Consider the following 12,215-nt stretch of genomic DNA (forward strand, 5'->3'; position numbering starts at 1 on the left):
ATCTAAATATTCCATTTCTAGTTTATCTCACAGATGTACAAGATTACATATGCACATGGTAACTTATTGCAGCGTTATTTATAATAAAATATTGAAGCAATTTTATAATTTATGATAATAAAATATTTAAACAATGTATTTAAACATTATATGTACATAGTTACTTATTGCAGCATTATTTATGATAATAAAATATTGAAACAATCTTTAGGGGATTGGATAAATAAATTATGGTATATCTACCCCATGGAAAATAATACAGCTGTTACAGAGAATCAGGCGATTTTTAAGGCACTAGCATGGTATAATCTCTAAGTTTTATTAAATAAGTGCAGGGGTTTCAAAGTGCGGGGGTTTCAAAAAGAAAATACACATGTACGTATTTGCTATCTATGCATAGAATATCCCCTGTGACAGTGGTTGTCTCGGGGATCTGGATATAGAAGACAGAGATGGGAGAAAGATATATTATTATTACCTTTTCATGTCTTTAAAATTTTGTACCATATGGAGGTATCAGTGAGCCACAGTTTAAGTCTAAACTTAAAAGAAACTAAAAAGAGCTGGGAGACTGGAGCCAAAGAGAGGAAGGTAGAGGAGAGAAGATGCTTGCTGGTGCAGGTGAGGCCCTTCCCGAGGGGTGGAGGGATTGGTTCTGAAGCAGCAGGACTACCACAAGATACACCAGAGAAGAGAACTTCTGAGAAGTGGTGCAGATAGTTGGCATAGTATACGGTTTTCTGCAAGGACGCCCTTTGCCCAAGCACATCTTTACCAAATACCACTTTTTTTTTTTTTTTTAGTTTTGCTCTTTTCAAGCAAAGGTTGGAACAGCAATAACACTAATAATAAAATGATGACAATAACAGCAACACCAATATTGAGAAATGGCTTTTGCTTTAGCAGTTACAGTGTGACAAACATTAACCAAGCACTTTACATGCATGATCCCATTCAATTCCTTTATCAGCTGTGTGAAGTTGGAGGTATTATTATTCCCATTTTATAGATGAGGATACTGAGGCACAAAAATATTTAAGTAACGTGTTCAAGATTACATTATCTAGTAAGTGATAGCACTGAAATTTGAACTCAGTTTTGCTTTCAAAGATTGTGCTTTAAACTGCTCTGATACATTCTTTTCCTTATGAATAAGGAATACCTTAGAGTGTAGTAGCTTGAGTGCGTGCGTGCCCACACACACTTTGCATCTAACGTCACACGTTAACTGTGTACAAATATTTATGGGACAATTGTCCCAGATGGAGCTGGGATAAGAAAGTGGCAGAGAAGTTGTAATCTTGTTCACACAGGAAAAATCTAGAGATATTAGGACAATAGGCAGGGTGATCATTTGGGGGATATTAGGAAGAAAGATGCCTGCAACCCAACAGCCAAGCAGGTGTTGTTGCCATTGCTATTAGGCTGCTGGGAATTTCCAGAATGTGAAACTGAGGAGGAAATCAAATAAATAATTTGCTGACTTCACTAACTTGTAGAAGTATTCTCAAAACTCCAAGGAAATTACTCACTATTCAGAGGCCCTCAGACTCTGGTATTTCAGAGATAATGTGTTAACCCAACGTGCTTACAAATCGCCCTGCAGCCTAGATGAGCCAAGCTGCTTCAGCTCATGTGGGGGACTAAGGAGCCAGTATTTTCCCTGGAAGACTCGTTCTTTCTTCTTCCTCCCCCCATCCCTGCCCCATATTATTCCAACAAGACTGATTCCAATGAGTTTATGAGAACAATTCAAGACTTATTTTCTCAGCCTTTCTTCCAAAGGGAGCTGATGTAATGACCGTGCCTTTGTTACCACTGAGGGAGAAAGTATATCCCTTTATTGTTGCCCACATTAAACTTTGATTTGTTTGGACAGTGAGTTTCTAGTCAGTTACTTGTATTCCAACCAGCACAAACACTTTTCTGCTCTGGCTTGAAAAGGAAGAATACTCTAGACTCGAGTAGTCAAATACTGTAGCTACCAGCCTATGTGGCTATTGAGCACCTGTAACGTGGCTAGTCTGAGTGGAGATGCTCTGAAAGTGTAAAACACACATTGTGGTTTGAAGACTTAGTATGAAAAAGAGAATGCAATCTATTTCAAAATTTTATGTTATTTGTTGAAATGATAATATAGGCAGTCCTTGCTCTGCATGACTGAGCAGAACCATAAAAGGGACTGCACAAACTGAAACCATACAAACGATCATTAACTAATCAATGGGGGGAAATTATGATTATTATGTGACTTTTAAAAATTTTTGTCAAAATATGAAAATTCTTTTTCTTAGATGTTTATTTATTTTTGAAACAGAGAGAGTGCATTAAGTGGGGAGGTGCAGGGAGAGAGGGAGACAGAGAATCCCAAGTGGTGTGGGGCTCAAACTCACAAGTCATGAGATCATGACCTGAGCCAAAACCAAGAGTCAGATGCATAATCAACTGAACCACCCAGGCACCCCAAAATATGAAAAATTCTTACTGTCCATTATCAACCTTTGCAGCAGTGAAAATCAGAATTAGTTTATTTGGTACATAGTAATTTACAAATATTAGAAGCATGAGAATTAAAGTGGCTTTTTTTTCTTTGTAATAAACTTACCAAAGTTTGAACTTTGGTTTGAACAATGCTTGCTGCTTTCCTGTTACATAATTTCTAGTCTAGAGCAAGTAAGTGTCTTTCCTGAGCCTTAGTGAATTGTCATAGTCCTTTCTGAGATCAGGTCCCGACATTTTATCCTTTGCATTCCCAATGTGAGAAATCTCTGAAAATTTCTTTAAACGTGGGGTTTCTTTTTGCTGGTGTCCTCTCCTCTGGAACATCTGCACCCTTTCATCACAACCCGTTCCTTACTGCGTTGACAAGTTTGCCTTCCTAGGTTCCTCCAGCAGAACCTCGAGAGTGTTTTGGGCAGTGAAGTGTCATCTCGCCCCAGTCATCTGTCTTCTTATCACACCTACTTTCAATTCCGGCAGTACCATTTTTGTTTGTTTTTTCACTGCCCTTTCACCTTTGTTGGCCAATTTTCTCTTTTGATGACTCATTCTTGTAAAATGTTACCTGGATTTACCACTGAGATACAAGAAGGCAACACAACCACACACTTTGCTGTCTCTTCGTGAACTGAATAGCAGATCTGTAGTCACCCATCACCAACAGACTTTGAGAGAAATGAGATGACTGGTCACTGATAAATAGCTAATTGGTTATGTAGTCATCTGTGGACTGAAGTCTAGCAGCAAAATTTGCAGTTTATGCAAGTACTCATAGTTAATATGCCATAGTAACTAAAATTTGGACTGTGTTATTGCAGAACTAATATTACTTAACTAAATAGTAGTAACTGAAATTCATGCCTATTGACAGGCAAAGCAAAATCTGCTCATATTTTGGATATTGGATTAAATAAAGTATATGATTAAAATTAATGGCACCCATTTTTTTTCCCTTTTCAGTCTGTGGCTAATAGAAAGTTTTCAATCCTCTATGTGGCTCATACTATATTCTTATTGGACAGTGTTGCTCTATACAATACATTAACAGAAACTTTTGGAGAAGAAGAAAAAAGAAATATTCAGTTGGGACAGAATCAAACATTGTCACAGTTTTGAAGTGATAAGAGTAGTCATAAACAAATGAATAGATTCAAATCGACACAAAATGAACATGATTGGTGGAAAAACAGCAAAGCGAAAATACAAAAGATAATAGATTGGAAAAACATTCACACCAAATATGTAAGCCAAGGGCAAATTGATGATATTATAAAATTACTCATCAAATTTATTCCAAAATTATCAAGTTCCCAGGAGATTGTAAAAGAGATGCATCGCAATTTATATGAGGAAATTGAAATAGTAAATGAACACTTGGAAAAGTTTACCTTGTCTAGTTAACAGGGACATTAAAGTTACCATCAACTTTAAATTACAACTTAGTATCCACATGATTAACAAAACAATTACAACACCTAACACTGTGGGGTATTTGGTGATTTCATGCATCATAACTCACACTGTAACTAGATAGAATACTTTTAGCAAGCAATGTTGTATAAAGAAAAAAAAGCCATATAGATACTCCTAAGCCTTGACCTAGTAATACCACTCCTGAGAATTTACTCTAAGATCATAATTCAACAAGAACAAAAAGTTACATATATAGAAAGATGTATATTGTATAATTACCTATAAGAGCAAAAACCTGAAAGTATCTTAAATATCTAATATATTAGGATATATATGTCTAATATATATACCTGATATTTTATAAATATATACATATCAGATGTATATAGATATAGATATCTAATGCAGTATATATCACTGCATCCAACAATGACAGAATACACAGTGCTTTTCAAATGCACATGGAACTTTGCCAGAATTTACCATATGCTGTGTCATAAAGCAACCTAAAACATATTTCAAAGGAATGAAATCATGAAGAATATGCTGAGTATACTGGAATTACTTTTGAAACACACAAAAAAAGCTAACTAAGAAAGCACCAACTGTTTTAAAATTAAGCAATAAGGGAAGCATAAGTGGCTCAGTCACTTAAGCGTCCAGCTCTTGGTTTGTATCAGGTCATGATTTCACGGTTCGGTTCATGAGTTCAAGCCCCATGTTGAGCTCTGCACTCATAGCTGTGGAGCCTGCTTGGGATTTGTTGTCTCCCTCTCTCTGCCCCTCCCTTACTCCCTCCCTACCTCTCTCTCCTTTCTCAAAGTAAATAAATAAACCTTTAAAAAATTAAAATTAAGTGATAAAATTATAATGAATCCATGAATCAAAGAAGGGAACAGAATGGAAATTAGAAAATATTTTAAACTAAATGACAGTGAATATATGGTGTATCAAAATGTGGAAAACAGCTAAATCATGATCAAGGAAATAACTGCCAACCCAGAATTCTATATTGATCAAAAAAAATGTCCTTCAGATATAAAGTTGAGATAAACATATAGTCAGATTAACAAAAACTGAAAGAAATTTATGCAATGCCTAGAGGAAGATTTATATGTATATATAAATCTATATATAAATATATATATGTATATATATAAATTTTTAAAAATTTAGTAGGCTCCACACCTCATGTGGCATGTGAACCCATGACCCAGAGATCAAGAGTTCCATGCTGAACTGACTGAGACAGTCAGATGCCCCAGGAAAATTTATATTCTTAAATATGTGTATATTAGAAAGAAAATAAGATTCCATATGTCATTGATTCAAGTTTCCATCTTTAAAAACAGAAAAAAACAAAATATCACACATACAAAATTAGTCCAAAGAGAGAAGGAAATAAAAAATAAAAGCACAAATAAAAAGTAGGAAAAAAAATAAAGTCAATAAAATCAAAAGTATGTTCCTGAAAAAGATGAGTCAAATTAATAAAACTCTGACAATACTGATTTTAAAAAAATTAACTAATATAGTAATGAATAAAGAGACATTAGTATAGACCCCTATACACATTTAAAAGAACACATTTTATTTTTTTTTAATTTTATTTAAAAAAATTTTTTTTTAATATTTGAAATTTACTGTCAAATTGGTTTCCATACAACACCCAGTGCTCATCCCAAAAGGTGCCCTCCTCAATACCCATCACCCACCCTGCCCTCCCTCCCACCCCCCATCAACCCTCAGTTTGTTCTCAGTTTTTAACAGCCTCTTATGCTTTGGCTCTCTCCCACTCTAACCTCTTTTTTTTTTTTTCCTTCCCCTCCCCCATGGGTTTCTGTTATGTTTCTCAGGATCCACATAAGAGTGAAAACATATGGTATCTGTTTTTCTCTGTATGGCTTATTTCACTTAGCATCACACTCTCCAGTTCCATCCACGTTGCTACAAAAGGCCATATTTCATTTTTTCTCATTGCCACGTAGTATTCCATTGTGTATATAAACCACAATTTCTTTATCCATTCATCAGTTGATGGACATTTAGGCTCTTTCCATAATTTGGCGATTGTTGAGAGTGCTGCTATAAACATTGGGGTACAAGTGCCCCTATGCATCAGTACTCCTGTATCCCTTGGATAAATTCCTAGCAGTGCTATTGCTGGGTCATAGGGTAGGTCTATTTTTAATTTTCTGAGGAACCTCCACACTGCTTTCCAGAGCGGCTGCACCAATTTGCATTCCCACCAACAGTGCAAAGAACACATTTTAAATAACTTTATGCCAATTTATATAAATTCCTTGAAAAATATAACTTACTAAAACCAGCACAATAAGAGAGTAATAGGAATAGCATATATCTACCAAAGAAATTAAACGTTTTATTTTAAACCTCTCCACTAAGTATGTGCCTAGCCCAGATGGTTTCTTTGGTGAATTTTAGTAAATATTAAAGGAAATAATAACTCCAATGTTATGTATACTCTTTCAAAAAAGAAGGTACCCTTCCCAGTATTTCTATGGGCCCAGCATAACCTTGATAACCAAATTAGTTACAAAAATTATAAGAAAGGAAAAGTACAGACCAATATGTAGCATGAACCTATATGTAAAAATATAGTATATAGTAGCAAATGGAATTCAGTGACATACAAAATAGGTAATGCATCACAACCAAATGAAGTTTATTCTAAGAAAGCTAACAATAGTTTATTAATACAGTGGGGATAAATAAACTTATCTTAATAGCTACAGAAAAAAAACTTCTGATAAAACACAGTATTGCTTTATGATTAAAAACTCTTACCAGACCAGGAAGATAAATCAATTTAATGGTGATTTAAAACTTTCTTTTTGAGATTACTAGCATCTGCTATAATTACTTTTATTAAAAGAAAAATGGAGATCTTAACCAATGTAACAGGCAATGAAAAAAAAAGTTCATAAAGTTTCAAAAAAGACAAAATAAAGTTGTCATTATACAGAGACATGATTGTGTACATAAAAAGTATTTTTAAAAATCTAGAGACAAACTACCAGAATTGACAAGTGAATTATCCAGGCTGCTGGGACCAGTTCAGTATATGAAATCAATTGTATTTTTACTTACCAGCAATAAAAAATATATATATAAATAAAATTAAAATTAAAAAGATATAATTTACATTAGCATAAACCCCATCAAATCTAGAATGCATTTAATGGTAGATGATCAAAACCTCTACATTTAAAATGTATAAAACTTTGCCAAATGATACATTCAAAGTATGTATCAAAGTATGTATCATCAAAATGATGCTGAAAGGAAAAAAAACCTACAACTGAAGTTACGCTACTTAGCAAGACTATCATTCAGAATTGAAGAAGAGATAAAGAATTTCCCAGACAAACAAAAGTTAAAGAAGTTCATTACCACTAAACCAGCCTTATGAGAAATGTTAAAGAAACTTCTTTGAGTGGAAGAGAAATGGCCACAATCAGACATGAGAAGATTATAAATAAAAAGATGTAAAATTGACAGCATACACATAAAATGTGGAGAAGGGAGTTCAAAAATAAACTTTTTTGGATTTTTTTTTAGAACGGGTTTGAACTTAAATGACCACCAACTTAATAGAGACTGCTATGTACTTAAGATATTATATATGATCCTCATGGTAACCACAAACCCAAGATCTATAATAGATACACAAGAAATAGAAAGAAAGCCAAACATAACACTACAGGAACTCATCAATCACAAAGAAGGAGAGCAAGAGGAGAAGGGGGTAGAGTAGAACTACAAAAACAACCAGACAACAAATAACAGAATGGCACAAAGTACATACACATCAATAATTACTTTAAATATAAATGACCTAAGGGCTCCAATCAAAAGACATAGGTGGCAGAATGGGTAAAAAATACTGCTCTACATGCTGCCTACAAGAGACTCACCTCAGACCTAAAAACACATACAGAATTAAAGGGAAGGGAGAGAAGAGCATTTACCATGCAAAGGGAGAAAAATAAAAAAGCCAAGGTAGCAATACTTTTATCATACAAAACAGACTTCAAGAGGAGATAGCAATTACAAATATCTATGTATCCAACATTGGAGCACCTAAATTCATAAAAAGAGTATTAAAAGACATAAAGAGAAAAACTGAGAGTAGCACAATAGTAGTAGGAGACTTTAACACACCATTTATCAATGGATCAATCATTCAGGTAGAAAATCAATAAGGAAACTGCTTTGAATGATGTTAGACAAGATGAACATAACAGATATATGCAGAACATTCCATCCACAAACAACAGAACATTCTTTTCAAGTACACAATACATTCTCCAGAATAGATTACATAGTAGGACACGAAACAAGTCTCAATAATTTGAAAAGACTGAAATCGTATCATGTTATTTTTCTGACCACAATAATATGAATCTAGAAATCAACCACAAGAAAAAAAAATACAAATACCTGGAGGTTAAACAACATGCTATTGAACAACCAATGGGCCAATGAAGAAATCAAAAAAGAAATTAAAAAATACACAGAGACAAATGAAAATAAAAAAACAATCATCCAAAATCTATGGGATGCAGCAAAAATAATTCTAAGAGGGAAATAATATAGTGATATAGGCCTAGCCCAAGAAATAAGAAAAAGCTCAAATAAACAATCTTACCTTACACCTAAAGGAACTAGAAAAAGAAGAACAAACAAAGCCCAAGGTGAGTATAAGGAATGAAATAATAAAGATCAGAGCAGAAATAAATAACAGAGACACTAAAAAACAATAGAAAAGATCAATGAAACCAAGAGCTGGATCTTTGAAAAGATAAAGTTGATAAATCTTTAGCCAGATTCACCAAGAAAAAAGACAAAGGAACAAAATAAATAAAATCAGAATAAAAGAGAACAATTGGTACCACAGAAATACAAATAATTATAAGAGAATACAACAAAAAATTATATGCCAACAAACTGGAAAACCCAGAAGAAATGGATAAATTCCTAGAAACATACAATCTTCCAAAACTGAATTGGAAAGAAAGAGAAAATCTGGACAGACTAATCACTAGTAATAAAATTTAATTGGTAATCAAAAAACTACCAAAAAATACATGTCCAGGACCAGAGAGATTCACAGGTAAATTCTACCAAACATTTAAGGAAGAGTTAATACCTATTCTTCTCAAACTATTTGAAAAAATAGAAGAAGGAAAGCTTCCAAATATATTCTATGAGACCAGAATTACCCTGATCCCAAAACCAGACAAAGACACTACAAAAAAAAGAAAACCACAGGCCAACATCCCTAATGAGCATAGGTACAAAAATCCTCAACAAAATATTAGCTGCATTCAACAAAACATTAAAATATTAGCTGCATTCAACAAAATATTAGCTGCATTTAACAAAACATTAAAATGATCATTCACCACAATCAGATGGGCTTTATTCTGGCAACACAAGGATGGTTCAATATTTGCAAATCAACCAATGTGATACAGCACATCAACAAAATGAAAGATAAAAATCATATGATCATAATAGATGCAGAAAAGGCATTTGACCAAGTACAACATTCATTGATGACAAAAAAATTCTCAACAAAGTGGGTTTAGAGGGAACATACCTCAGCATAATAAAGACCATGTTACCCACAGCTAACATCATAATGGTGAAAAACAGAGCTTTTCCTCTAAGGTCAGGAAGAAGACAAAGATGCCCACTTAGTCATTTTTTTTTATTTTTTTTATTTTTGGGACAGAGAGAGACAGAGCATGAACGGGGAAGGGGCAGAGAGAGAGAGGGAGACACACAGAATTGGAAACAGGCTCCAGGCTCCGAGCCATCAGCCCAGAGCCTGACGCCGGGCTCGAACTCACAGACCGCGAGATCGTGACCTGGCTGAAGTCGGACGCTTAACCGACTGCGCCACCCAGGCGCCCCCCACTTAGTCATTTTTATTTAACATCGTATTGGAAGTCCTAGCCATAGCAGTTAGCAAGTAAAAGGAATAAGAGGCATCCATATTTGTAAGGAAGAAGGTAAACTGTCACTATTTGAAGATACTAGAACACTATACACAAACCCCTAAAGACTCTGCCCAAAAAAGCATTAGAAGCAATAAATGAATTCGGTAAAGTTGCAGGATACAAAATTAATACTCAGAAATTGATAGTGTTTCTATACACTAATAATGAAGTAGCAGAAAGAGAAATTAAGAGAACAATCCCACTTATAACTGCACAAAAAAGAATAAAATGGCTAGAAATAAACTTGACTAAGGATGTGAAAGACCTGTACTCTGAAAACGATAAAACATTGATGAAAGAAAGTGAAGACAACACAAGCAAATGGGAAGACATCCCATGCCCATGAATTCGAAGAATTAATATTGTTAAGTTGTGTGTATTGCCCAAAGCAGTATACAGATTCAATGCAATACTCTCAAAATACCAACAGTATTTTTCACAGAACTAGAACAAACAATACTAAAATTTGCATGGAACCATAAAAGAACCCAAGAGACAAAAAAAAAAAAAAAAATCTTGAAAAAGAAAAAACTGGAGATATACAATTCCAGATATCAAGATATATTACAAAGCTGCAGTAAACAAAGCAGTATGCTCCTGGCCCAAAAATAGACACATAGATCAGTAGAGAACAGAGAGGCCAGAAATCCACACTTATATGGTCCATTAATCTATGACAAAGGAGACAAGAAATACAATAGGGAAAAGGCAGTCTCTTCAACAAGTGGTGCTGGGAAAACTGGACAGCTACATGCTAAAGAATGAAACTGGACCACTTTATTACACCATACACAAAAATAAACTCAAAATGGATTAAAGACCTAAATGTGAGACATGCCACCATAAAAATCCTAAAGAGAACACAGGTATTAATGTCTCTGATATCAGCTATAGCAACATTTTTTTAGATATGTTTTCTAAGGCAAGAAAAACAAAAAGAAAAATTACTGGGACTATATCAAAATCAAAAGCTTTTGCACAGTGAAGGAAAGCATCCACAAAACAACAAGGCAACCTACTGAATGGGAAAGATATATGCAAATGATGTATCTGATAAGGGGTTAATATTAAAAATATATAAAGAACTTATATAACTAAACACTGAAAGAACAAATCTGATAAAAAAAAAAAATGGGCAGAGGACCTGAGCAGACATTTTTCCAAAGATGACATACAGATGGCCAACACACACACGAGAAGATGCTCAACATCACTAATCATCAGGGAAATAGGAATCAAAACTACAGAGATATCATCTTATGCCAGTTAGAATGGCTACAATCAAAAACACAAGAAATAACAAGTGTTGGCACCAATGTGGAGAAAAAGGAACCCTTATGCACTGCTGGTGGAAATTCAAATTGGTGCAGCCACTGTGGAGAACATTATGGAGGTTCCTCAAAAATTAAAAGCAGAGTGCTCGCTTCGGCAGCACATATACTAAAATTGGAACGATACAGAGAAGATTAGCATGGCCCCTGCGCAAGGATGACACGCAAATTCGTGAAGCGTTCCATATTTTTCGGATTGAAGAGGCAGAGGAGAGAATAGGTGAACTAGAAGATAAAGTTATGGAGAAAAAGGAAGCTGAAAGAAAGAGAGATAAAAAAATTAAAAGCAGAAATATCCTATGATCCAGTAATTCTATTGCCAGGTACTTATCCAAAGAAAACAATCTCTGGATCACTAATTTGAATACATATATGCACTTCTATTTTATTGTAGCATTATTTGTAACATCAACATATAAAAGTAACCTAAGAGTCCATCAATGGATGGATGTATAAGAAAGATGTGATACACACACACACACACACACACATGCACACACAGGGATATTATACAAGCATAAAAAAGATGAGGGTTTTCTTTTTGGTGGTGGTGGGTTTTTTTTCATTTTTGGAACGTGAATGAATCTAGAGGATATTAGATTCAGTGAAATAAGTAAGACTAAGAAAGACAAATACCATATTATGACACTTATGTGTGGAATCTAAAAAACAAGTAAACAAACACACAAAAAGCACTATCAGACCTATAAATATAAAGAGCTCATGGTTGCCAGAGGGAAGGGGGATGAAGGGCAAAATGGGTGAAGGAGAATGGCAGATACAGACTTCTGGTTGTGGAATGAATAAGCCACAGTAATAAAAAGCACAGAATGGGGAATATGGTCAATGGTATTGCAATAGCATTGTAGGGGGACAGATGGTAGGTACACTTTTGGTGAGCACAGCATAACACATAGAGTTGTTGAATCACTATGTTGTACAC

The 12,215-nt window shown here is 34.5% G+C and overlaps 1 non-coding gene across 1 annotated transcript; it reads left to right on the forward strand.

Annotated features, from left to right (window-relative positions):
- The first annotated feature begins 11,357 nt into the window (after positions 1-11,357).
- On the forward strand, positions 11,358-11,464 carry LOC131505754 (U6 spliceosomal RNA). The gene has a single exon (XR_009258530.1). It is a non-coding gene; the product is annotated as a U6 spliceosomal RNA (small nuclear RNA).
- The last annotated feature ends 751 nt before the right edge of the window (positions 11,465-12,215 follow it).

Source organism: Neofelis nebulosa, chromosome 2 (assembly GCF_028018385.1).
Source record: "Neofelis nebulosa isolate mNeoNeb1 chromosome 2, mNeoNeb1.pri, whole genome shotgun sequence".
NCBI classification, from domain to species: Eukaryota; Metazoa; Chordata; class Mammalia; order Carnivora; family Felidae; genus Neofelis; species Neofelis nebulosa.